Source organism: Bubalus bubalis, chromosome 16, assembly GCF_019923935.1.
Source record: "Bubalus bubalis isolate 160015118507 breed Murrah chromosome 16, NDDB_SH_1, whole genome shotgun sequence".
In the NCBI taxonomy this organism is placed as follows: Eukaryota; Metazoa; Chordata; class Mammalia; order Artiodactyla; family Bovidae; genus Bubalus; species Bubalus bubalis.
In genome coordinates, this window is record NC_059172.1 from 59,500,568 (window position 1) to 59,525,778 (window position 25,211).

General features: G+C 36.8%; 1 protein-coding gene across 12 annotated transcripts in view; it reads left to right on the forward strand.

Moving 5' to 3' along the window:
* CADM1 (cell adhesion molecule 1) overlaps window positions 1–25,211 on the forward strand; it is a 362,986-nt gene that overhangs the window by 123,458 nt on the left and 214,317 nt on the right. The window lies entirely within an intron of this gene.

A 25,211-nucleotide genomic window follows, 5' to 3' on the forward strand; every position in this document is an offset into this window, starting at 1 on the left:
AGGTGAAAATAATTCAGTGGAGCTACAGGAGGAAGAACCAACTGAAGAACTGAAGAGATTCATGACGCAGGAAGCTGGCAGGGGGATTTCCGTTATTTGAGGAGGCACTGATAGCTTTCGAGGCACAGGACCTGCGTGTAGAGTGGTACCTGAAGGTTGCAGCAGCTGCTCAGAATGCAGTCCAATGCTCCCGTGTCATTTATGACGAGAGAAAAAGAGCTACTACCCAGACATCACTGGATCATTTTTTCAAGAGGGTAGATAGAGTTGAATACAGCAGAGAACTAGAACCTGGGTCATCAATGTCAGGTGTGAGTGAAATTGTGGCTTACCCTCCATCTCCTGCTGCTGACTGTCCATCTCTATCTTCACCTCCTCTCCCTCCTCCAGTCAGGAACTCTGTTCACTTGATGCTAGACTCTGTATATCAGCGGTAACACTGTACTACTGTACTTTTCAAGGTATTGTACTGTAAGATTAAAAATGTTTTATTTTTGTGTTTGTTTTTTTATGCATTATTTGTGTGTTAAGTATTAGAAACCTATTACAGTGCAGTACTGCATAGCTGATTGTGTTAGTTGGGTACGTAGGCTAACTTTGTTGGACTTAGAAATATGCTCTTGGAACAGAACTTGTTCATATGTAGGAAACTTACTGTATTTGACATTGTATTATTCACATTCTTGTCCTTTTGAAAGTTCTTTAAGCAGGAATCGAACTGGGGTCTCCTGCATTGCAGGCAGATTCTTTACCAGCTGAGCTACCAGGGAAGCCCTTTTTAAAGACTATATAATATTCAATTTAGTGGCTAGACCATAATTGACTGAGTCATTTCTCTATTGTTAATCCCCTAGATTGTTTACAGAATTTTGCTATTGTAAATAATACGTTGATGAGCATCTTTGTATTTGATCTTTGTCTATATTTCAAAGTATTTCTTTGCAATAAGTGTTCACAAAATGAAATTCCTGAGTTAGAGATATGGACCTATTTAGCTCTAAATTCTTATTTCCAAATTATTCTCTAGAATGGTTGTTTTAATTTTATGTCCACTGTCTAGGAAGGATCATCTTACTTCACTGTCATTGTGATAGGAATGTTTAGTTTTAAAAATCTTTGCTAATTCCTCAGAGGAGAAAAAAAATGTTTTGTTTTAGTGTTTGATATTAGTGAGTTTATTTTTCTTCAAATATTTTTAACCACTTGGTTAAAAATGGTTAAACCATTTTTTTTTTTTAAACAACTGTTGTTTAGGGTCTTTACTCATTTCTGGATCAGTGTTTTAGAGAGAGAGGTCTTTAATCAATGTAAATAGGCTTTTTATAGTAAAGATAATAACCCTTTCCTGCTGCTGCTAAGTTGCTTCAGTCATGTCCGACTCTTTGCAACCCAATGGATTTTAGCCTGCCAGGCTCCTCTGTCCATGGGATTCTCCAGGCAAGAATACTGGAGTGGGTTGCCATTCTCTTCTCCAAGGGATCTTCCCAACCCAGGATTGAACCCTTTATCTGTCCTATTATAACTCTTTAAAGGTTCCTTGCCTAATTCTTGCCTTTTCTACTTGAATAGGAAGAGCTTTAAGAAATCATTTAATTTGATGAATGATTCATTCATTTATATGATATTTACTGAGTGTCTGTTATGTGCTGAGATATATTAGTGGACTGAACAAATATTCCACCCTCGAACTCACAATCCAGGAGAGCAGAGGATGGGGGAGTGAGAAATAAGCAATTAACGTAATAAATGAACAAATCTTTTAGTGTTTTGAGTGTGGCAACAACTATGGAAAAAATAAGAGTGCGGAATGGGAGGAGAGTGGTTAAAATTTTAGATGGGATGATCTGCATTGGGCGTAATGAGAATATATGACAGCTGAGCAACATGTGAATTTTTTGTTTTTACTTCTGTAGAACTGTATCCTTCCTGGTGTGATTGTACCTGTAGGCCAGGAACAATCCAGGTTTAATTGGGTTTAAGTCTCGGCTATGCAGGTTATCTCTTTTTTAGGATGGCTGACAGAAATCCATCACCTTGGTCTAGAACCTTACACATTGCTGGAGGGTTTTTGAAGTAGGTCTTTTTGTCTGAATGCCTTCATCCTTGGATACTATGCTTTTGGGGCCCTACCAGCTGCAGCATCAGAGTGATGGCTTTGTGGCCTCTCTTTGTATAGCTTCAAAGAAGTTTTATAAATGTGGAGTGTGGGGAGGCAAGTGGAAGTGGTAAAACTAGAGATTTATTCACCACTTGGAAAGAAAAAAATCTAATCTATCCCACAGTAAGTCCTAGTGTTAATGCTCTGTTGCAGAGGAAAGCAGGAAGAGCGTGATGGCAGTGCGTTTTCCCTTCATGTGTTGAAATTGCAGGGGTCCCCCCTCTTTTTGTTTTTTTTTTTGTTTTTTTTTTTTGCCTTTTCTTCCTCCTTTTATCTCTACCCCCTTTTTGTGCTTAATTTTAGAATGTGATAATGTTGCTCCGTGTTATTTATTCTCTGGCTTAACCATTGCGGTTGCCTCTTGGAGCTGTGTTCCCAGGCTATTCATATTTGAGAATGGAACTGTGTTGTTCTGTCATGCATCACTCAAGTCTGAAAGGCCATTGTAACCATTTTGCTGATAAAGAACAGGAAATGCGAAGAAGAAACAGTGGTAAACCAGACAGCCCTGGAAGTTGTGCTGCCTTGAAAGGGAACATGGGATTGTAGAGGTGCTCTTTATTTCTGTTCATTCAAATCGATGAATTCTTTAAATTGTATGTCTAATTGTCTTCATTTTTTATAGTTAAGTGCAGATAGGTTATAAGATTCTAGAAATTAATGCACATTGATTTCTTTCACAAGTTTGGAGACAATTGTTGATTCATAAAACATGACAGGAACTTTGGGTAATTGTCAATTGTCTGACTATTTTTCTTCTTTGCATTCCTATTGCTTTGCTATCGGCAGTCATTAAATTGATTCAATTGAAATCTGAATGAGAAATTAGTGTATTCTTATGAATGTACCTCACATAAATTTTAAATGAAGTGTTTGACTTTTTCATCCAAATCAGGTTGGCAAAAGAATGTTAAATTATTTCATTGGCTGAGTTATGAGATTCAAAGTTCAAGACTGCTCGCACCAGAGTATATTAAGAAATAAATATAATTAAATGCTTCCAAATGTGTGTATCTTAAACAGGAACTGAGCTCTAATAATTGTTTAATCTAGAAGCTTCCTCTTTTGTTTACTGTAATTCTCTTAAAAAAAAAAAAGCAACCCTTTAATAACCTGACTTTTTGGCAATGACTGTGGGAGACTCTTGTGCTCTTAGAAAATGAATGGTGATGTGTTTCAGTTTTCTTTTCAGCCTTTCAGTTAACCAAACATTTACATCTCATCATCTTCATCTACTTTTTTTCACTTTTTGGCCATGCTGTGTGGCATGTGGGATATTAGATCCCTGACCAGGGATCTAACCCATACCCTCTGAAGTGGAAGCCCAGAGTCTTAATGGCTGGACCTCCAGGAAGTCCCACCTGCTTCTGAAAAGCTCTGATGTTTTCTACCCCCTCCTGTTCCTTCTTCCCTTACTATCCACCCCTTTTCCCTCCCTTCCCCCTGCAACATACACACACGCACACATCCCTCCTTTCTCTACCTTCCGCCACCCCCGATGACTACCTCAGAGAACCCTATATGCAGAGGCAAGTTCTCTGCACAGAATCATTGGGCTGGACCATTTCCCTGCGGAGCACCAAAGCTGTTGACTAGGACTGAATTGAAGGATTTCAGCTACAGTGTATGCTCTCCAGCATCTGAACAGGAGTGATGAGAAGTGTACTGTTGACCTTAGCCCGGTACAGTGTAGTGGACGGAGGCCCCCATCACATGCCAGCCCCTGTTGGTGCCCTGCTTCTCTTTTCCCCTTCTTTATGGGCAGGTGTGTGTGGGGGTTGCAGTGGTGTAAAGTGATCTCATCATCTTCCCCTGGCTCAGAATAAGGAGAAAGGAGGCATCTGTGGCTCACGAATGTACAGATTCACCACCTTAAATAAATTCTACTAGAGACTGTTTCCTAGCATGACTCTATTCTATTTCCCATCTTTGAGACCAGAAGTAGGTCAAATTAAATTTGGATGGTTGAACATCCACCTTAAGTATACAGTAGGTATATGAGGAACTTAAACTTATTTCTGTTTACTTCTACTATGTTATTTATTCTAAGAATAAACCTTATTTTTATCATAGCATTATGACACAAGCATTACATATTTGAAATATAAAGAAAGCAGAAGGGAAAAAAGTTGTCCATAAACCATCTCTGGGAGAGAGAACCAGTGTTGGCTTGTTTTTTTTTTAATCTTTTCTCTAATTTTTTTTTCTCTTTGCTTTACCTACATGAGATTATACTATATATCATCCTTAATCCTCCTGTTTTTCATTATATATTTCCAATTGTTATTATAACTTTTGTATGCAGATTTAAAGGCTGCATTGTGTTGAGTTTATGTAGCATAATTTTATTATCCCATTTTTTGTAAATACATGTCAGTTTTTTGCAGTTATACTGTGACCAGCATCTTTGTGTGTAACACTTCACATTTAAGTGACCTTAACAGAAATAAAGTATGAGATTAGGAACACTACATTAGTCATTTTAAATTCTCTGGGTCATTTAGGGGAGTAGTTGTTTTTTCTTTAACTTTTTGGGGAAATAATTTGAAACTTACTGAAAAGTTGCAGGAATAGTACCAAAAAACACCCATATTCCCTTTACACATATTTGTCTCTTGCTGTCCTTGAACTCTGTATGCTTTATGGATTGTTTGTTTAAACACTTTTCTCTGTTTTCTTTCCCCATCTTTTTCTATTCAATTTTTTCCTAAACCTTTTGAGAGTATGCTGCATAATCATGTCCCTTGGCTTCCAAATACTTAGGAGTGTATTTCCAAAGAAGGAGAATATTTTTGGTCTAGCTGCAGTATACTTACTAACTCCAGGAAACTTAATATTGATACGCTATAATCTTGTGTTCATATTTCAGATTGGTCAATTGAGCTAATGATGTCCTTTCTGCATTTTTCCTCCTATAGTACTAGGTCCATTCCAGGATCACATATTGCATTTAGTTGTTATATCTCATTTAATGGGGCTTTCTTTGTCTGTTATGACATTGACATGAAAAAATATATAGGACTCTTTTTTTAATAAAAATGTGCTCATTTGGGTTTGTCTAATGTTTCTTCATGGTGAAATTAAGACCATACATTCCCAGCTGAAATAATTAAGTGACATGTCCTTATTGGAGCATTACATCAAGAGGAACCCAGTGTTCTTCCCTTCATTGATATTAAATTTGATTATCTGCTCAAAGGATTATATATTTTTTCCACTGTATAGATACTATACTTTCCCTTGATACTAATAAGCAATCTGTGGCAACATGCAAATATCTTATTCATCTTCCAAAATTTCCCTTTAGATTTAACTTCTCTTGATGATTCTTGCATGAACTAGTCTTTCCTATGATGATTTAGAATTAGAGCATCAGCATTTACCAGTTAGCAGTCTGCATTCTCTTACAAAGAGAAATCCTGCCACCCACCCACCTACCCATCCATCATCCATCCATCCATTCTCTCTTCTGTTATTGCTGTTGACTCGTAGACTCTCCATTTTAATGGTTTATTACATATTACTTTTCTTAAATATATTTATGCTCGAATTCTAGATTTAATCAATGAGAGTAATCAGATTGCATCACCTGTGTTCTGTGTTCTTTTGACATGCCTCCATTTTTTTTTTTCCTTTGAGCACTAACTTTCTGATACAAGATGCTGTAGGCTCATCTTGTGCCTTCTCTACCATAGCCCTATAGTCAGCCATTTCTGTGCAGGTTTCTGGGTCCTTTTTGAGGAAAGTGGTCTTAGAAACTGATGTTTCAGTGCTGGGTGTGCTCCTTACTAAAGGAGCAATTTTTTCTAGGCCATCTTTAGGAGTCAGTGAGGAAAAATACATACATGCATGCTTGCACACATGTACATAGTTTAGAAATCATGCATTTGAACTAGTATTGTTACTGAGCCTAAGCTCATCCTGCTTGCCCCACAACAGGCCAATAAATTGGGAGATGAGTTGTTATAACAAGGAATAACAATTTTAATTGGAAAGCTAGTGGATAGAGAGATGGCAGACTATCATTTCAAAAAACCATCTCCCCATAGTCCCAGTGCAGGCTTCTTTTATACAGAAAAGGGGGAGGGGCCCACTGTGGCACCAACCAATCACTGAGCAGGACCACTAACAGTCACTGGTTGACAGTTGCTCCCTAACAGTCTCTTGGTTGGGGGAGAGGCCCACTGCGTGCCAACCAAAGGCTGAGCAGGGCTGCTATAGCTCTTGCCTGCCGCACGCTTTACAGTACTTCCAAGTCCAAACCGTTTCCAAGGAGGATGCCTACCTCCATTCTATCAATATATTTGATTCTCCTTCTTCCACATTGAAAATCCTGGCTCCTAACACAGATACTCATTTACTCAGTTTTATAGTATGTCTAAAAATATTTTCAAAACTGCTTCACTCTTGCCACTACAGAAAACTACTAAAAACAAGCATTCAGGACGTGTCTGCTGTTTTCCCTCCATGCCTCCTCAGCATGGAGAATATAGTAAAATACTGAGGTCATACTTGTATCTTTTCTCCTCTCCCTTCCTAGTGGTTATGTCATTAATTTGAGGGACATTTGTGTTCATTTGGTTCACTGTGCTTTCAATTTTAGGTTTTTATTTTTCCCACCCTTGTTTATTTTAACATCAATTCAGGATTCCATTTATTTTTAAATGTATTTATTTTTAATTGGAGGATAATTGCTTTACAATGTTGTGTTGGTTTCTGCCATATATCAACCTGAATCAGCCACAGGTATACATATGTTCCTGCCCTCGTGAGCCTCCCTCCCACCTCCCACCCCATCCCACCCCCTCGGTTATCACAGAGCGCCAGGTTGAGCTCTCTGTGTTATGCAGCAATTGCCCATTAGTTATCTGTTCTATATACGGTAATTATGTATTACAATGCCACTCTCTCAATTTGTCCCACCCTCTTCTGTCCCTGCTCTGTCCGTAAGTCTGTTCTCTATGTCTGCATCTCTGTTCCTGCCTTGCAAATAGGTTCATCAGTAGCATTTTTCTAGATTCTAAATATATGCATTAATGCATGTTATTTTTCTCTTTCTGATTTACTTCACTCGTATAACAGGCTCTAGGTTTATCCACCTCACTAGAACTGACTCATTCATTCCTTTTGTGGCTGAGTAATATCCTTTTGTATATATGTACCACGACTTCTTTATCTATTCATCTGTCAACGGACATCTAGACATGTAGATTGCTTCCACATCCTGGCTGTTGTAAATAGTGCTGCAATATGTAAAACATTATTAACATGTTTCCCAAATTCCACACTCTAATGGCAACCCACTCCAGTACTCTTGCCTGGAAAATCCCATGGATGGAGGAGCCTGGTAGGCTGCAGTCCATGGGGTCGGTAAGAGTCGGACACGACTGAGTGACTTCACTTTCACTTTTCACTTTCATGCATTGGAGGAGAAAATGGCAACCCACTCCAGTGTTCTTGCCTGGAGAATCCCAGGGACGGCAGGGCCTGGTGAGCTGCCGTCTATGGGGTCGCACAGAGTCGGACACGACTGAAGCGACTTAGGAGCAGCAGCAGCAGCATACTGAGACATGTGTCACTGTAGGAAGTTGGTCATTTATTTTAAGGAAGTGCGGCTCATTCTCTTGAAGTTTAAAATCATCCTCTTATTTTATTATTCTAATTTTTTTTTTCATAATCAAGGCTATTTCTTGGGAATTAAAGGGAACAAGAACCTATCTTGATTCTTGCACCACTCTTAAGTTTTTGGTAGAGAAGATAATCAGAAGCATTTGGTTAACAGTGGGGCCAATGCCTGGGCATTTGTGACATGCCCTTTCTTAGCCCATTTGTCTGTGTGTCTTGGGGACCAAGTTCCCTGATTCTAATCACTATTGTTACCTGTTTGACTTTTTTCTTTGTCTGACTCCTTTATAAGCTTACCAATGATACATTTTACTAATTTCCACCCTTCTAGTTTCAAAAAATACAACTTTTAGAGGTGGGCTTATCAAATGTGTGCATTTTTCAGGCGTTAAGCTCCTTATTTAAATATCTTTTTTTTTTTTTTCCAACAGCAAAGTTTAGAGTATGTTTAATATGAAAAGACTGACATATACTCTAGTTCCACATGGAATATGAATATGTTCTCCCATTTTGGGTCAAGGTGAAAAGTATAGTTTTTCTGTATTAAATGTTTGGAGTTTGTGAACTTAGCCATGAGATATTCTTTTATCTTCTCTTTGTTCAAAATTACAATTGGGGTTTGTGGATTGATAGACTCACTACAGTTAATCCTAAATGCCTAAATGAACTGCCAGATAGCTTCAGGTGAAGTAGTGTTCCAGGACAGGCTTGATTTGTAGAAATGAACTTCACAGTTGCTCCTTTAGGTCCGGCAGGTAATTTTGTTAGAGGTAACCTATGTAATCTTAATATTAGAATGTGTCCAATTTTGTCCTTTTCTTATATAGGAAAAATCCCAGTGCACAGAAAGCAATAAAGCAGCTTGTACACCAAAGACACTTCAGAATTAGTGTCTGAGGGGCTGTCAGCCAGCTTTATTTGTATTTTTGATACAGTTGTGACGCTTGTAAGTCAAATAATTAGAAATGGATATGAAAGGAGGCTGTGTTTGTGCAGCCCATTAGCTATTCTGAGGAGCCTATTTGAATGTTGAAGTTATGGCTTTATATGTGACGGTTTTCTGACAGATTGTGAAATTTTCTTAAGTTAGCCACTAGACTAAAATGTACCTAACTGAGGTGGGTGGCTTGTTGTTGTTTTTTTTTTTTTTCCTTCAATCTTTCAAATTTTCCTAGCTATAGCAGTTAAAAATTTGTCTTCATATTGATAGCCCTCATATATATTCCAAGACAAATTTAAAATAAAACCCATTATTTTGAATGCATGTCTAATAGAATAATTGAAGTGATCATCAAAAGTCTGTCCCCTAGTAATGGTGCCCTAGTAATGGTGTGTTAATAACACTGGATAGCCAGAAGGAAGCATTTCTTTATAGCCTGTTTCAACTATGAGAAATGAGTAGATGGAAACCTGTACTGAAAAGTACTCACATATAGGAAAAGTGTTGAAGTTTCTTTAGCATTTTACTCAGGAGCAGCAAATCTTGTTTCTGCATTTCTATATTTTTTTAACATGTCATGTTGCTGAGCCTTTTTTTTTCACCTACATTTAATGTGTTTGTTTTTATCTTGTTCTTTTGAATATTTTAATTGCAAACTTATCTGTTTCTTTAAAAAATCCATTAAAAATAAATATATATTGTTAAGCTGTGTGGTAAAAACTAAAATGAGTATGAATATATGTTTTCTGTAAAGGTTTTCTGAAAGCAATAATGGGATCTCTTTAAGCTCTACTGTATAGGAAGGCGAGCGATCCATCAAAAGCACAGTCTTGGATTTGGGTCTTCTATTTAGATTAGGAATGTTAAGAAAGATGGATGGTAAATGTCTTTTAGCTGTATTGTCCCCCAAACATGAAATGAAATCTAAAGACTCTCAAAGAAGGTTTCAATTACACTAGCAAATGACTTGAACAAGGATTGGGTATGGAGAGGTCACGGGCCAGTGGGATGCCAGTTGTGGATTTATATTGTTTAAAATGAAAACATTATTTCCATTAACCCCTTTCCACTCAAATCTCCACCGGAGTTATTTTCAGATGGTACTTTTGTAGGTGTTAGTCATACTTGATAGAAATACCTTATCGCTAGTGTGAATTGCACAGCCGGTCCATGGGTATATTTTTTTCCCCTGGCCAATTCACAATCCAAGGTTTCATTTGGCTAATCCTCTAGAGAGATACTGGCACCCTTATGTTCTCCAGACTTGATTTCAGAATTTAGCAGTAAGCCATCCAGTTGCAAAGAAGCATTTATAAATATTTTAATTAAAAACAAAAAATGGATTCACTATTGTGGTTTTCCAAGATAACGGCTAGTCAACTGCCAAATTCACACCATGTATGTGAGTTGAGGGAGGGAAAATTCTCATTTTCAGGGTGACTCACAATAGATTTGCCCTTAACTGTACTTGTGGGTTTTTAGTGTGGTTTTTGGCCTCTTATTACAAATGGAGAAAAGAGTTGGTAAGCAGAAGAGGAAGCATCCTTTTAATGAGTTGGCTATAGTGTGTGCTCAGGGCAGACACTTTAAAAGAGCACCATTAATTTGAATAAAACAGGAGAAGGTAGGTACTTTGTACATCCGTAAAGCACTGAAGGGGATAAATCCAATTATCTGTTCAATATTTAATGGCCATAAAGTTAAAAATTTTAAAGGCAGTACCTCGGAGACTGCTTAGTCAATTCCGTCCATATTATTTTTGACATTCAAAAGTCAAGGTAGACTGGCCACGTTGACAGCAGCACTCATCATGTTGGTCTGCCGATTTAGTGGCAATGACCCTGGGGTTTGTATTTCTCTACACAGTTGAAAATCAGTGGCTATTTTTTTTTTTTTTAGGAACTCATAGGGAATTTTTGTGGTCTCCTGAGTTGACATCTTTTTTTTTCCCCCAGTTCCTTTCTGTTGGTTCTTGATACAAAAGATAATTAAAAATGATTGATGAAGAAAGCCAGAAAACAGAGGAACCAGAATAAAGATCAGCTGTTTGGACTAAAATATTGCTTTTAAAGAAAACTGGATTTTTAAAAATATATTTCAAAAATTCCTGTCTAAGAAATTCTTTTAGAAACTCTGTTCAATCCAAAGCCTATTTTTACAGATTTTTCTCACTGTGCGTATTTCCTAGCAAGTTGTGAAGAAAAATGATAATTTATTAATTCTGCCACCTCCATCCATTTCTCTTCTAGAGCTGTATTTAGCCAGCGATGCAGGTGGGCACTGCTCTGACTGTGGCTCAGAGGCAGCTGAATCATGAAGCTTCTAAGAAAATCAATGTGCTAGCGACATTTGGAATGAATGTCAATATGACAGTGATTTTGTGGTATGCTGAAGCTTTATTCTTCTTTCCTATTAGCTAATACAGGATTCTAATTAGCCATTAACTTGCTCTCACCTTGTATGGTCCAAACTATAGAGGCATAGCTTGTGTTTCAGAGAATGTCACTGCTAGCTATCTTTTTACTGATTCTGTTTTATATATTACCTTTTGCACAGAATGTTCCCCTTTTGTATGTTTTGGCTATAGAACTCTGTGCTCCCTGGGCATTAAATCTCTTTCAGCGTGGTTTCAGTTGTCTGTATATAGCTTTTTATTTATTTTTTTATCAAAGAATATTTTAAACTAATACTGTGTATAGATGAATTTTGACGTGATGGAGGGTTACTATTAAAATGTTGTAGAGGAATCATGCAGGAAGACAACTTGAAGAGAGATTAAAGAGCAAAAGTTAATATATTGCATGAATTATATGATAAGAGGACATTTGTTTTGTTTTTAAGATAGGTACAAGTTTCAAGAAGGTGCTGTCTGTTTTGAGTGCTTTTAAGGAGTCTGTTACTTTCCTTGGGAATACATATGAAGTGCTTTTCTCTTATTTTGCTATTCATTTCCCTTGAAAAAGGACACTTAGTTTGTTTTACTCGATTTTCAAATGCAAATTCAGCTTATTCTTGTGGCATGTAGAGTCTCTAAGGATGAAACTTTCTGAAATCTAAAACCATTTCACATTCTTGGATCTTATAGTTTTAAGTAGATTGCTCCTTGTTTTGTTCCAAGTGTCTTGAGTGATTTGGGTGTTAAACCAGCAGAAACCTTTGTTTTCTTGGTTTCCCATAAAGAAAATAAAGGTGAGAAAAGAATGATTTCCTGGATAATTCAAAGAGAAGATTTAACATACAAATCCCTAACATGCTACAATACAGGAACTTCCAAATCAGCTTATGTTACAACTCAGCACGACAATTGTTAAACTCATTTATTTTAAAAGAGCTTTTATATGTGATACATGTTAAAAGAGCCAAGAAGAGGGGGACTTTAACACCATTCTTCTGAATGTGACTCTGAACTTGAAATATATGGCATATTTAATTTGTTTGCTCACTTGTGATCCACACAGTCCTTAGACTAAACTTTTCAATGACAGAAACCCTCTTGTGTGTGTGTATTCATATATATGTATATATATATGTGTGTGTATTATGTATATATTTATATGTTTAACATAGTATTCCTTTCCTGTACTCTTTGCCTTAACTTTATATTGCCAATATTATTATTTATGTACTATTTCCCTTTAAGTTGATTAATCTTTTTACTCACCCTTATCCAAATAAATATTTGCCATGAAATTACAGGGTTTTGGGGGGAGCTATACTTTCATACATGTTTAAATTAAAATCTCAAATACTAAAACTTTAGAAGTTTTAGATTCCATTTAAAATTATTTCATGATTCCCATTTGAGAAACTGTGTCCTAGCCTTACACATTGAGCAAATATTTTTTTAGTGTAGGTGGGGAATCCAACCAGTCAATCCTAAAGGAAGTCAGTCCTGAATATTCATTGGAAGGACTGATGCTGAAGCTGAAGCTCCAATACTTTGGTCACCTGATACAGAGAACTGACTCATTGGAAAAGACCCTGATGCTGGGAAAGATTGAAGGCGGGAGGAGAAGGGGATGACAGAGGATGAGATGGTTGGATGGCATCACCGATGTGATTGACTTCAGTTTGAGTAAGCTCCAGGAGTTGGTGATGGACAGGGAAGCCTGTCGTGCTGCAGGCCATGGGGTCGCAGAGAGTTGGACATGACTGAGCGACTGAACTGAACTGAGGCGGGGAATTGATTTATGGTGTACTTACTGTGTCAAATACTGTTTTCAATAGTTTGATGTTTTCTCATTTAATCCTTTTAATAACCCCAATAAAGAAGATATTACCATTTTACAAATAAGAAACCCAAGGCTCCGAAAGGTTAAGTGACATTCCTAAGGTTAAGTAGCTGAATAAAAATTAGAACTGAGATATGAACCCAAGGCCACTGGATTCCAAATTCTATGCTATTTTTGCTACATGTTGCTGACTCCCTGTTGGCTAATAAGATTAATGAGTTAACCTTATGCATGCATTAATATAATGGTTGGTTTTACCCATTGTTACTCCTTTGTGATTGAAATAGTTTCCTCTGAGTGGTATTTATAGTTTGTGATTTTCCTCTGGAATTGCATTTTACATGATCTTGAAAGTTGTTGTTATCACCTTCCTTTTAGGTCTTGTGTGAAAGGGAGCCTCTCAGCACTTCTGAGGAAATCTGCTCATTTTTTATTTTTTAAAAGTATCACTAATTAAGAGTTGAAAATAAATATTAAGCTCCTTATTTAAGTTAATGTCATCTCTGTAGTTTTTATTTTATGTGGCTTCAATCATGTTATACTTTGGAGATGAAGCTTGGAGATGATCTGATCCAATTCACCAGCCGTATTCAAAATGAGTTCTTGAATCCCTTTTCAGCACACATGCATGATCCTTTGCTTGATTACCTCCAGTTATGGAGTCTCACTGTCTACTCTGTTAGTGAAAACTGATAGAGGGTTTAGGCGACCCTAAACCCAGTACTTTGGCCACCTCATGCGAAGAGTTGACTCATTGGAAAAGACTCAGATGCTGGGAGGGATTGGGGGCAGGAGGAGAAGGGGACGACAGAGGATGAGATGGCTGGATGGCATCACCGACTCGATGGATGTGAGTCTGAGTGAAATCTGCGAGTTGGTGATGGACAGGGAGGCCTGGCATGCTGTGATTCATGGGGTCGCAGAGAGTTGGACACGACTGAGCAACTGAACTGAACTGAACTGAAACTTAGTACTTCAAGACAAATTTCCTAATATTTAAGAGTTGTTAGTCTAATGCTTGCTTACTCAACTTATTTATTTTGGTGGTAGAAAATAGAAAAAGGTTTTAAAATTACTATTTGTCTTTTGATAAATTAAAAAAAACCACTTTCTAGTTCCCTTTAAATTATTTGGTTCCCATTTCAGATCATTATTAGAGTTTCCTTTACATTCAGCTGGATGGCATATCCAGAGATTGTTTAATGGGATCACTTACATTGATGATGGTTTAGTATTTTGAATATAGCACACAATAGCATTTCTAAGAGAATGATCAGGACTGGTATGTGAGGGATGTGAATTGCTTGAGTTGGACATCTCAGCTCGTGTAAGTGCACTTTTGTGGAACTTCTCTTCAGCTTCTGACCCAGAGGACTTTATATTTCTTTATTTTTTTTTCTCTCAGATTGTATCCTTCTTGATTTTCCTGCGTGGCTTCTTACTGTATTCATTTTATATTTTCTAAATTATGGGAAGTGGGGAAATAGAGGAACTGCATATCTTGCTTTTTAATTATAGATTTTAGCTGCTCTGGTTTTGAGTGGGATGGAGGTACTGGGTCCTAGGAGTCAGTGTCTCATGAGAGTTGAAATTAGTGCATCTTCATAGCCAATGTCAAATAGGTTGTTTTCACGCCATTGATTTGGCCTATATCTGTTGATATTATTATATAGTTTATACTGTAGAGGGAGGAAGAAGCTGCTGTTTTATTATTCCCTCATAAAATTAATTGGTGCCTAAAACAAATATTATTAAAGATACTGTATTTTATAACATACCAAGATGACTGATACAGTTTCAGTATGGAGTTTTATGTTCTGTGTGTTTATGTCAATAAATACATAAAATTAAGAAAATGAAACGAGCCAGAATTTTGTTTTTAGTCTGAAAAGGTAAAGTGAATCAGAAGTGGTGACTACCTCGTTCCCCCAATGACTCAAACAAGCAGATGACTCAACATGCCCACCTGGAACACTGCTCATTTCAAGAAACTGGTTCACGGCTCCTTCCCTATTCCACGTAGAGAATTTTAGCTTTATTGAAGCCAGAAATCTAGTGCAGCTTTTTGTCAGAGGAATATTTTGAGCTTCTGTGTTTTGCCTGTTGTTTTTTTTTTTTCCCCCTACAAATGTGTGAAATGTTGGTATCACAAGAAAACCAAGCTATTTTTGGTCTTCTAAAATGTGATTCCATGGTCCCCATGCTGGACTGAATTCTTTTTAATGTGCTGTTTTCCTCAACCTAACCTTTCTATAGGGAGGAGTAATAAGTTTATTGTCAGTATTGTGGATATTTTAATTGAAGATAAACGAGTTTTCTTTTTAAATGTCTTCCATATTATATATCTTCGGTTTTATTATCCTAATTTCAGTAGATTGGCAAAGCCAGATAAGCTTAACAACCCTGACCTGATTCAGCATTCATTACTGCTGCTAAATCAAATAAGACCTGGTTAATAGAAACAGGGCTTGTGCAGCCATTTTTCAATTTAATTAGAATATTGTACATTGTATTGTACTTATATGTGTATACCAGAGACAGAATTTGATCATCAATTTGGCAACATTCATGCCGTACCCTCCAGCTAGAGAATTTTATCATTTATTGTTAACTCTCCTCTTTAAGGTTGGGGGAGTCTTTAAATTATTAAATAATCAAGATTGCTTGAAGGTATGAAGATGAGACTGTCTCACTTGATATGCCATCCAAGGCACGGAGTTCAGGTACCACTTCATTATAGCCGAGGTTGGCAAACTTTTTCTGTCAGGGGCAAGCCAGTAAATGTGTTACACTCCTGGAGCCAACGAGCATGGATATGTCCCTGCAAAACTTTATTTATGGACACTGAAATGTGGACTTCATGTAATTTTCTTGTTGTGATTTTAGCTTTATTCCTAAAAAATTTTTTTAAACAGTTAAAACTGTAACAACTATTCTTAGTGCACGGGCTCTACAAAAACAAGCCAGCAGGCCGGATTTGGTTCCTGAGCCTTAGTTATTGACGCCTGAGCTGTCGGGTCCAGTTTCTTATTCTATCTACCTACCTATCTAGCTAGCTATTTATTATACATGCAGATATATCCATCCTTTTTCAGATTATTTTCCCATTTAGGTTATTATAGAGTATTGAGCAGAGTCCCTTGTACTATACAATAGGTTCTTGTTTACAATACTTGTATTATACAATAGGTTCTATTTTAAATATAGAAGTGTGTACATATCAATCCCAAACTCCCAAGCTATCCTTCATACCACTCCTCCCCTCTGGTTCATTCACTAAGCCTATAAAGTCTGTTTCTGTTGTATCAACTTTTTTTTTTTAGATTCTGAATATAAGTGATAACATTTGTCTTTTTCTGTCTGACTTCACTTAGTATGATAATCTCCAGGTCCATCCTTGCTGCTGCAGATAACATTAGTGTGTTAGTCGCTCAGTCAAATCTGACTCTTTGCGACCCCATGGACATGTAGCCTGCCAGGCTCCTCTGTCCATGGGATTCTCCAGGCAAGAGTACTGGAGTGGGTTGCCATTCCCTTCTCCAGGGGATCTTCCCGACCCAGGCATTATTTTTATTTTATGTATTTGTATATTTACTGACTGATTTCGGTGATTTGCTCTGTATCTCTGCTTGTTCACTTTCCACAATGCAGGAATTGTGGGCCGACTGACTTTTTCCTGTCATCCCCTTATCTGCCAGTCTCTGCTTGATGGGGGAAAGGAGAATCCGGTGTTGAGCCATCAGTGAGAGTAATTTCTGTTATCAGTTGGTAGTTGCTGTTTAATTCTCGAGGTGCAGACAATGCAGCCGAATTGACTTATCTCATTTTCACATTCCGAGAGATGATATGTTAGTCCTGAGAATGCCGTCATTTTTCCAGTGTTCCTCAGCCTGTGTGTTCATTAACAACAGCGGAGTTCATAAATTGATCCCAGATTTGAGTTGTAAGTTGTTGGCCCTGCAAGCTTGGTGGACAGACTCTGCTGTCAGTATTTGTGTTGATGGATACTCTGAGCGCGGCTTCCCGACTGCAGCCTAACTGTTTAGTGCCCATGACAGTAGATTTTTAGGTTGTGTTGTAATAGGGTTCTTGTTCCGGAAATTTGCTATCAGACATATTCACCTCAAATTTTTACGAGGCAATGAATCATTGAAACTTAAGGTTGGCGTTGTCTTTTTAAAATGGTTTTCAAGAAGAACTGGATTAATTTATAAGATCCAGATTTTGAGAAATTATTTTCTCTTATAGTGAAAGTTCAATTTGCTAGTAAATCAGTGAAAACTCTGTCGTTTGACATTATGGATGCTTGTCTCTTTATAAATATAGAATTAGTCATTTAAGCTTGCCACTGGCATCTTTTGCAAGAGTGGACATGCTCTTGTCTTTCTATAAGATACCTCTGAAAAAAAAAATGGAAGTGTTAGTCTCTCAGTTATGTCTGACTCTTTGCAACCCCATGAACTGTTGACCGCTAGGCTCCTCTGTTCATGGAATTCTCCAGGCAAGAATACTGGCTGCCGCTGCTGCTAAGTCGCTTCAGTCGTGTCCAACTCTGTGCGACCCCATAGACGGCCTCCTACCAGGCTCCTCTGTCTCTGGGATTCTCCAGGCAAGAACACTGGAGTGGGTTGCCATTTTCTTCTCCAATGCATGAAAGTGAAAAGTGAAAGTGAAGTCGCTCAGTCGTGTCCGACTCTTAGCGACCTCATGGACTGCAGCCCACCAGGCTCCTCTGTCCATGGGATTTTCCAGCCAAGAGTACTGGAGTGGGTTGCTATTCCCTTCTCAGGGGATCTTCCTGACACAGGGATTGAACTCGTCTCCTGCATTTGCAGGTGAATTCTTTACCATCTGAGCCACCAGGGAAACCCCAAGATACCTTCTAGATTTACTCAAAGAAAAAAAGCAAGTCTACTAGTTTTTCTCTTGATTGGTGGAACTTAAAGATACCTTTCATTCCAGTTCAGTTGCTCAGTTGTGTCTGACTCTGCGACTCTGTGGACCGCAGCATGCCAGGCTTCCCTGTCCATCACCAACTCCCAGAACTTGCTCAAACTCTTGTCCATCGAGTCAGTGATGCTATCCAACCATCTCATCCTCTGTTGTCTTTAAGTGTATGAATTATTACTATTGACATTTTTGAATGATGACTATTCAACTTTGGTAATTGCAACCAGCCTATTTCTAGAATTGTTTATTAAAACATTTATCTAGCTCTCTCTTTTGTAAGTTTAGCTAAGTTCTTCCTGATCAGAAGGACTGCAAAACTTTTATTCCTCTTGTAAAAACCTTTATTCCTTGTTTCACATCATCATGGGAGAAAAATTAAATCCTGGCATTTTATTTTGGTTCACTTCTCTTTTTCTGTGGTCTCTGTAAGGTGATTAGAACATAGCTGACTTCTTCAGAAAAGTTCTACCATTTCCTTCCCCCATCCATAAGCAAATTATTTGCAAATGACTTGAAAGTAACTCCCAAGTATCGGAGAGCATTCTTGGTAACCAGTGCTGGTAGTTTTTAGGTGGTACACAAAGTTCTCTAGGTCAGCTTGAAATCATAATGCTTGCAAGGAAAAAAAAATTAAAATTGACTTCAAAGGACAACTCTGACACGGTCAATTAATAATTAAAACAGTTTTTTAATGAGCTATGCAATTACCTGTATGTCCCTGGAGATGATGGTTTATGGTATTATTGCAGTGCCCTTTCTTTAGTCATGGTGCATGACATTTGTAATTTAAAGCCGGCTAGACATTAAAGTGACAGAACTTTCATTAACCTTGTCTAAAGTTTGCTGATGACAAATGACTTATAAAACATGCTGTTGTCAAAATATACCACATATTTAAAAGTACCTTAAAAGTCCTGTGGGCTCTGAGAGGCTGTGGAGCCTCAGAGAGAGACCAGGGCCACCACTGTCCTCCGGAATTACCTGACGGATCCCCGGTGACTGGCATTATGTCTTCATACTCAGGTAAGTGGTACCTGCTTCAGACAAGAGCTAATATACTTCTCATGGCTCTCTGGTTCAGGGGGGTTTCCCAAGGGTTTTGCACCGCATAACCTGATTCTGTTGACTAGTGGTTTATGACTATGGAATAATTTCTTCTAAATCTGCCTTGCAGTTTTATTTTTTCAGCCTAAAACCAGTGATCATGTTTTGATCCTAGCTTTTCTGGTATCTTGCTTTTACGTTTTTGACCATCTACTTGTGCTGTGTCCTAGCCCCCTTTATTTTTGTGTATGTTTTTCCCCCCTCTGATTTGAAGTAAAGCATTCTCTCCTTTTTGCAGAGCCCATGATGTATAAACATATTGTATTTGTAACTTTCTTCATCATATTTCTTTGAGAGGAATATTTTGAAACTACCAAGGGAGATATTGCAGAGGGGTATCCTTTTATAATTGCAACAGTAATAAATACATGGTAATTAGCATTTAATGAGCAGGTGCTGTATGCCAGGCACTGAGCTAAGACTTCTGTCTCACTTAATTCTCATAGTAACTAGATGGGATGATATCACTCCATTTACAAATGTGGAAACAAAGGCACAAATAGATTAAGTACTTGGTTGATGTCTCAGAACTTATAGATGAGTGAGGATTCCTATCTAAGACTGAGTAACACCAAGAATCTTGCTTGTAGCCATTTAGCAACATGACTTTCAACTTACTTTGGCTTTTTCAAAATAGGTTACGTGTTTGTTGTGCTTTCATCTTTAGGCAGTACAATAGTTTTACTAGTTTTACCTTTGTATAATATACAGTAAATAAATGTAGACTGGTTAGTATACCAGCAAAAAAAAATTATAAGTCAAAGTTGAGTATTTATACTTTATCTAAAAGAATAGTTAAAAAATTTATAACCATCTTTTAACTCAATTTATGATAGGTATTTCCTATTATTTTTAGTGTATTCCTTGTATTTAATATGTCCTGATTCTATCTTATGGTTAGTTCCTATGCGATTAAAGGCTGCAATATAGCATTCACAACACACTATCTTTTTTCCTTTTGATGAACATCCATAAATTTCTTAAACACTATGGAAATATTAAGCATTATGGAATACTAAGTATCCCCATCTTATTGATTAATTATATTGATGAATAGTAACCTAGATTCTGCATGCTAGTCTTAACTAATTTTGGTTGATGTACAACAACAGAAAGTTGCACAAAGTATAAATGCTCAGTAATACCACAAAATAAGCACTGAGTAACTGTTATTCAGCTCAAGAATTAGACTTTAGCCTATACTCCAGAAGTCTCCCTTCATGCCCTCTCAAAATTACTACTCTTTTCTTCTCCTCAAAGATAACTTTAATGCCATAGTTTTGTAGTTTTCTTAGTTTTTGATTTTGACATTTTTATTTTATTTATTTATTTTTTGTTTCCAGACCTTTTTTTTTTTTAATTTTATTTTATTTTTAAACTTTACATAACTGTATTAGTTTTGCCAAATATCAAAATGAATCCTCCACAGGTATACATGTGTTCCCCATCCTGAACCCTCCTCCCTCCTCCCTCCCCATTCCATCCCTCTGGGTCGTCCCAGTGCACCAGCCCCAAGCATCCAGTATCGTGCATCGAACCTGGACTGGCAACTCATTTCATACATGATATTTTACATGTTTCAATGCCATTCTCCCAAATCTTCCCACCCTCTCCCTCTCCCACAGAGTCCATAAGACTGTTCTATACATCAGTGTCTCTTTTGCTGTCTCGTACACAGGGTTATTGTTACCATCTTTCTAAATTCCATATATATGCGTTAGTATACTGTATTGGTGTTTTTCTTTCTGGCTTACTTCACTCTGTATAATAGGCTCCAGTTTCATCCACCTCATTAGAACTGATTTTGACATTTTTAAACTTCTGACTATTGAAAAATGTCAAACATACAGAAGTAGAGGTAATAGTGTATTGAACCCCCTTATGTTCCCATCACTTAACTTCATCAGTTATTAACTCAAGGCCAGCATTATTTCATTAATAATCTCACCCATTTCTATGCTTTCACACTGCCGAATCATTTTAATGTCATCTCTTTTAACCTATAGCTTCTCCCTCATCCTTTTCTCCCCCTTGAAGTGTATTTGTTGAAGAAACTAGACTGTTTGATCTATAGCATTTCCCACAATCAGATTTTGGTTTTTACGTCCTCATGATGTTGTTTAGTATATCTGTCTCTTGTTGTTTGGTTGCTGAGTTGTGTCTGACTCTTTGCAACCCCATGAACTATAGCCCTGCAGCACACCAGCCTTCTCTGTCCTTCAGTGTCTGCCAGAGTTTGCTCAAGCTCATGTCCATTCAGTCAGTGGTGCCATCCAACCACCTCTTCCTCTGTTGCCCACTTCTCCTCCTGCCCTCAGTCTTTTCTAGCATCAGGGTCTTTTCCAATGAGTTGGCTCTTCACATGAAATGGTCAAAGTATTAGAGCTTCAACTTCAGCATATTTGTTCTTTCTTAATTTCCCATAAATCATAGTTGAAGTATATCTGATTTGGGTTTGGTTTTCTTTCTCTTTTGGTGGGGTGGGTGGGGTATATGAAGGACAAGAATACTCCATAAATAGGCACATCATAAATGTACCTTTTGTGGAGTGTATGATGTTGGTAACTATTTGAAGATCAGTGTTTAGATTCTTTCAATAGAACCTACAAGATAGTGGTAATCTTACTTTGTTATCCCTACTTCATAAGGAGAAACTTCCTTTTATTACCCTAAGGTGCTACATATGGGAAGGACAAATAAATCATTGATTATTTAATTTTCCAAATAATTAGTTGGTTCTCTGGTATCCTTTTAAGATAATCATGGGGAGTTTGTTTTGTTTTAGTATTATTTTGAACTCATAGCTTGAAACACACTTTCATCTATTGCAATTATTATTCTGTTGATGCTCACATTATCCTGTTTTTGCCTCTTCATGTTGGTTCCTGAGACCTTTTAACATGACTCTAGATTCTTTGTTAATGTCACTTTTCCTGATATGATGATATACTCCAGGTTTGTTTTATAAGGTTTATTTTTGTTTTTGTTTCCCCCTCACACCTGGAATCAGTTATTTCTTCTAGGGACTTGTTCCTTTTGGTGGGAAATATTATTTAGAAACTATAATCTGGTCACTAGGGGATGCTTATTGCTTCCAAGTAGATCATTGTGTTTAGATCTTTTTAGTGTACAGAGCTGGGGGAGGCATTGTTCTTATTGTCGTAAGGATAAAATGCATGATGACTTCATCTTGTCTCTTCTAGTTCAGGACTACACAGATTTTACTTAAAAACGACACATTTACTTAAATCACATATTTTTTCCCCATCTACCAGCTCTGTGGCCATTTCTGATTTCTCCTTGAACAGTGCTGCAAGGCTGGAAGTGGCTTATGCATGCTGCCCTGTAAAGCATGCATTTGTGTTTTTATTTATTTGTTTATACCTCAAATCCTGGTTCCTAATGAGATTAACATTAGAGGTTCTCAGTATCAGACACACACTGATGTAACCTCTGGTGGATAAAGTTTGGCATCTGCATTTTAAATTTCCATAGGTGATTCTAATACCAACATGTAAGAACTGCAGATCTATTTTATAAAATACTTTTACGGTATAGATATTTAACTATGCCTCCAATTATCTTCTAAGACATTCCCTTTTCTTGCCCCACCCTTTTTCTTTTTTGATTGGCTGTATTTTTGATGAGCCACCTGTGTACCATCTGAAGTCTCTTTTCTTGTTTAACTCATTGCTCTATACATCTACTAGAAAAGACTACAGTTATTAGTATTGCACTCCCATAAAAGCTAGGCTGCTGTTATATTTGACCACTCAGAATGCTAAAATACAGGTGAACCTCACAACTAAGACTGTGCCTGAGGCCAGAGGGAGAATTCTCACTGCTTAGAGCAGAGTGCCTGGTACTGGAGTAGATTTGCTTAAGGGCAATTCTTCATTTGATAAAATATCAGAGCAATTTATGTCCTTGTACCCTTGTTCCCTTCCTTTCCTCTTATGCAGAAATATTAATTGACAATCAAAGGAGTAACAAGTGCATACCTGAATTCACAAGTCTTTGGGGGCTTATCTTTAATACTTCTGCAGATCCAGTCCTAGTTTGGGTTAAGCCTTCTTTCATCCATGCTCACCTGAGTGCTGGTGTTTTCCTTGTTCTTTTTTCTGCATCAGAGTTCTGAAACTGTGTCTGGTCATTTTATTACTCCTCTCTTAGAACATGCTCTAGTTTTCTAAGGGTCCCTCCAGTTTTGAATTAATATTAAAAATGGGGGGAAAAGAGTTAATCTGGAAATGACTGCTTCTTAAGATCAGATTTCGGTTTAAAAATCTAACCACAATTTTGATCATCCTTTAGCTTCATTTAATATTAGTTTAGCTTTGTTTTGCATTTGTAAACATTCACATTTTATTAATGATCTTGAGGGAGACACAGAGTGGCCACTGTTACTCTCACTTTATGGTGCAAAATGAAACTTCAGAGCTTTTATCAACCTTTGTAATTTAGGTCACACATGTTATATGTGGTGGAACAAATTTACTCATATCTTATTCCTGATATTCTTTCTGTTGTAAAATGTGACTTGTAAAGAATCCAAAGTAGTTTCCAGTGTTATAGTGCAAGCAAGATGATTTTAGACTTCAACAACCAATTAGAAGGAGAGAGTGAAAATAAGCCTAAGTGCGGGGGAGTGAATTTAATTTTAGGCTTTGGCACTAAATTAAGCTTTGGCTGTCTGATTGTTAGCCAAGACATAAAAGGAAGACTTTGGCTCCTATAGTACTTATGATTAAAGAAAGGAGATGAATTCACATGGAATTCAGACATTTTCCAGGCAGTGAATTATGTAAGGAGAATATAAATTGAATATACGTTTCTCTCTATATATTTTGTTGGTTACAATGAATTATACCTCCCCAGATGATTTTGTAAATGATATAAAAATAAATGCAAAAGAGCTACTTTCATACTTCTCTTAACCACTATTATGTGAATTCTTTGATAGAGTTTTATGTATGAGGTATATTACACACTAGAAATACAGTGCTTATGGGAAGCATTTATGCTAGCTTTTAGTGTTGACATGAGAAGTCTTTTCCATCTTTTTTATTTTTAACCTATTTGTGTCTTTATATGTAAAGTATTTTTCATGTAGTAAGTATATAGCTGAGGCTTGCTTTTTGAGAAACATGCAGTCTGACAATCTGTGCCTTTTAATTGGAAGTATTTAGATCATTTACTGTTAATGTGATTATTGATATAGTTAGGTTAATTCATTTTGCTATTTGTTTTTATTTGTCCCATCTGTACTTTCTTCTTCTTTTCTTCTTTTTCTGCCTTTTATGTTAAGTGAGTACGTATTATGATGCCAATTATCTCCTCTGTTGGCTTATAGCTATAAGTGCTTTTAGAAACATTTGTGGTTATTTCAGGGTTTATAGTATACATCTTTAACTTGTTAAATCCATCTGTAAGTGATATAATAACCCTTCATGTACAAGAACCTTAAATCCTTCATGTACAAGGACCTTAAATCTTAGACTTCTAATTTTCTTTCCCAGCTTATATGCTATTTTGACCATACATTTTACTTTATAACATATGCTAGAAACTTCACAGCGCATTATTATTTTGTGTAAATAGTCTACTAGTTTGCTTTAAAATAAATATTTTAAAGTATCTTTTAAATAGTAATAGAACATCACTATTCATTTATCCATTTATTATTTTCGGTATACTTTATTCCTCTTTGTAGAGTTATATCCAGGTGATAATAATCTTCCTTTTGCCTTATCAACTTTCCTTTACATTTCTTGTAATTCAGATCTACTGATGATTACTTGTTTCAACTTTTGTATGACTAAAACCCTCTTTTTTTGTTTACAGAAGAGCAATTCACTGGATATTTAATTCTAGGTTGACAGATTTCCTTTCTTTATATGCTTTAAGGATATTCTACTGTCTTTTTGATTACATGATCCTAATGATAAATTTGATGTTATCTTTATCTTCCTTTTTATATAAATAGCATGTCGTTTTCTTTATCACTGATTTTGAGCAATTTTAGAGTGACATGATTGGGTGTAATTTTCATCTTGTTTCTGTGCTTGAAGCTAATTGAACTTATTATGTCTGTGGTTGTTCCACAGCTTAATGATTATTTTTGTTTTGTTTTATTTTGTTCTGATTTCTTCCTTTGTTTTTTCTTTTTTTGTCTCTTTCATTTTGGAAAGTTTCTATTGCT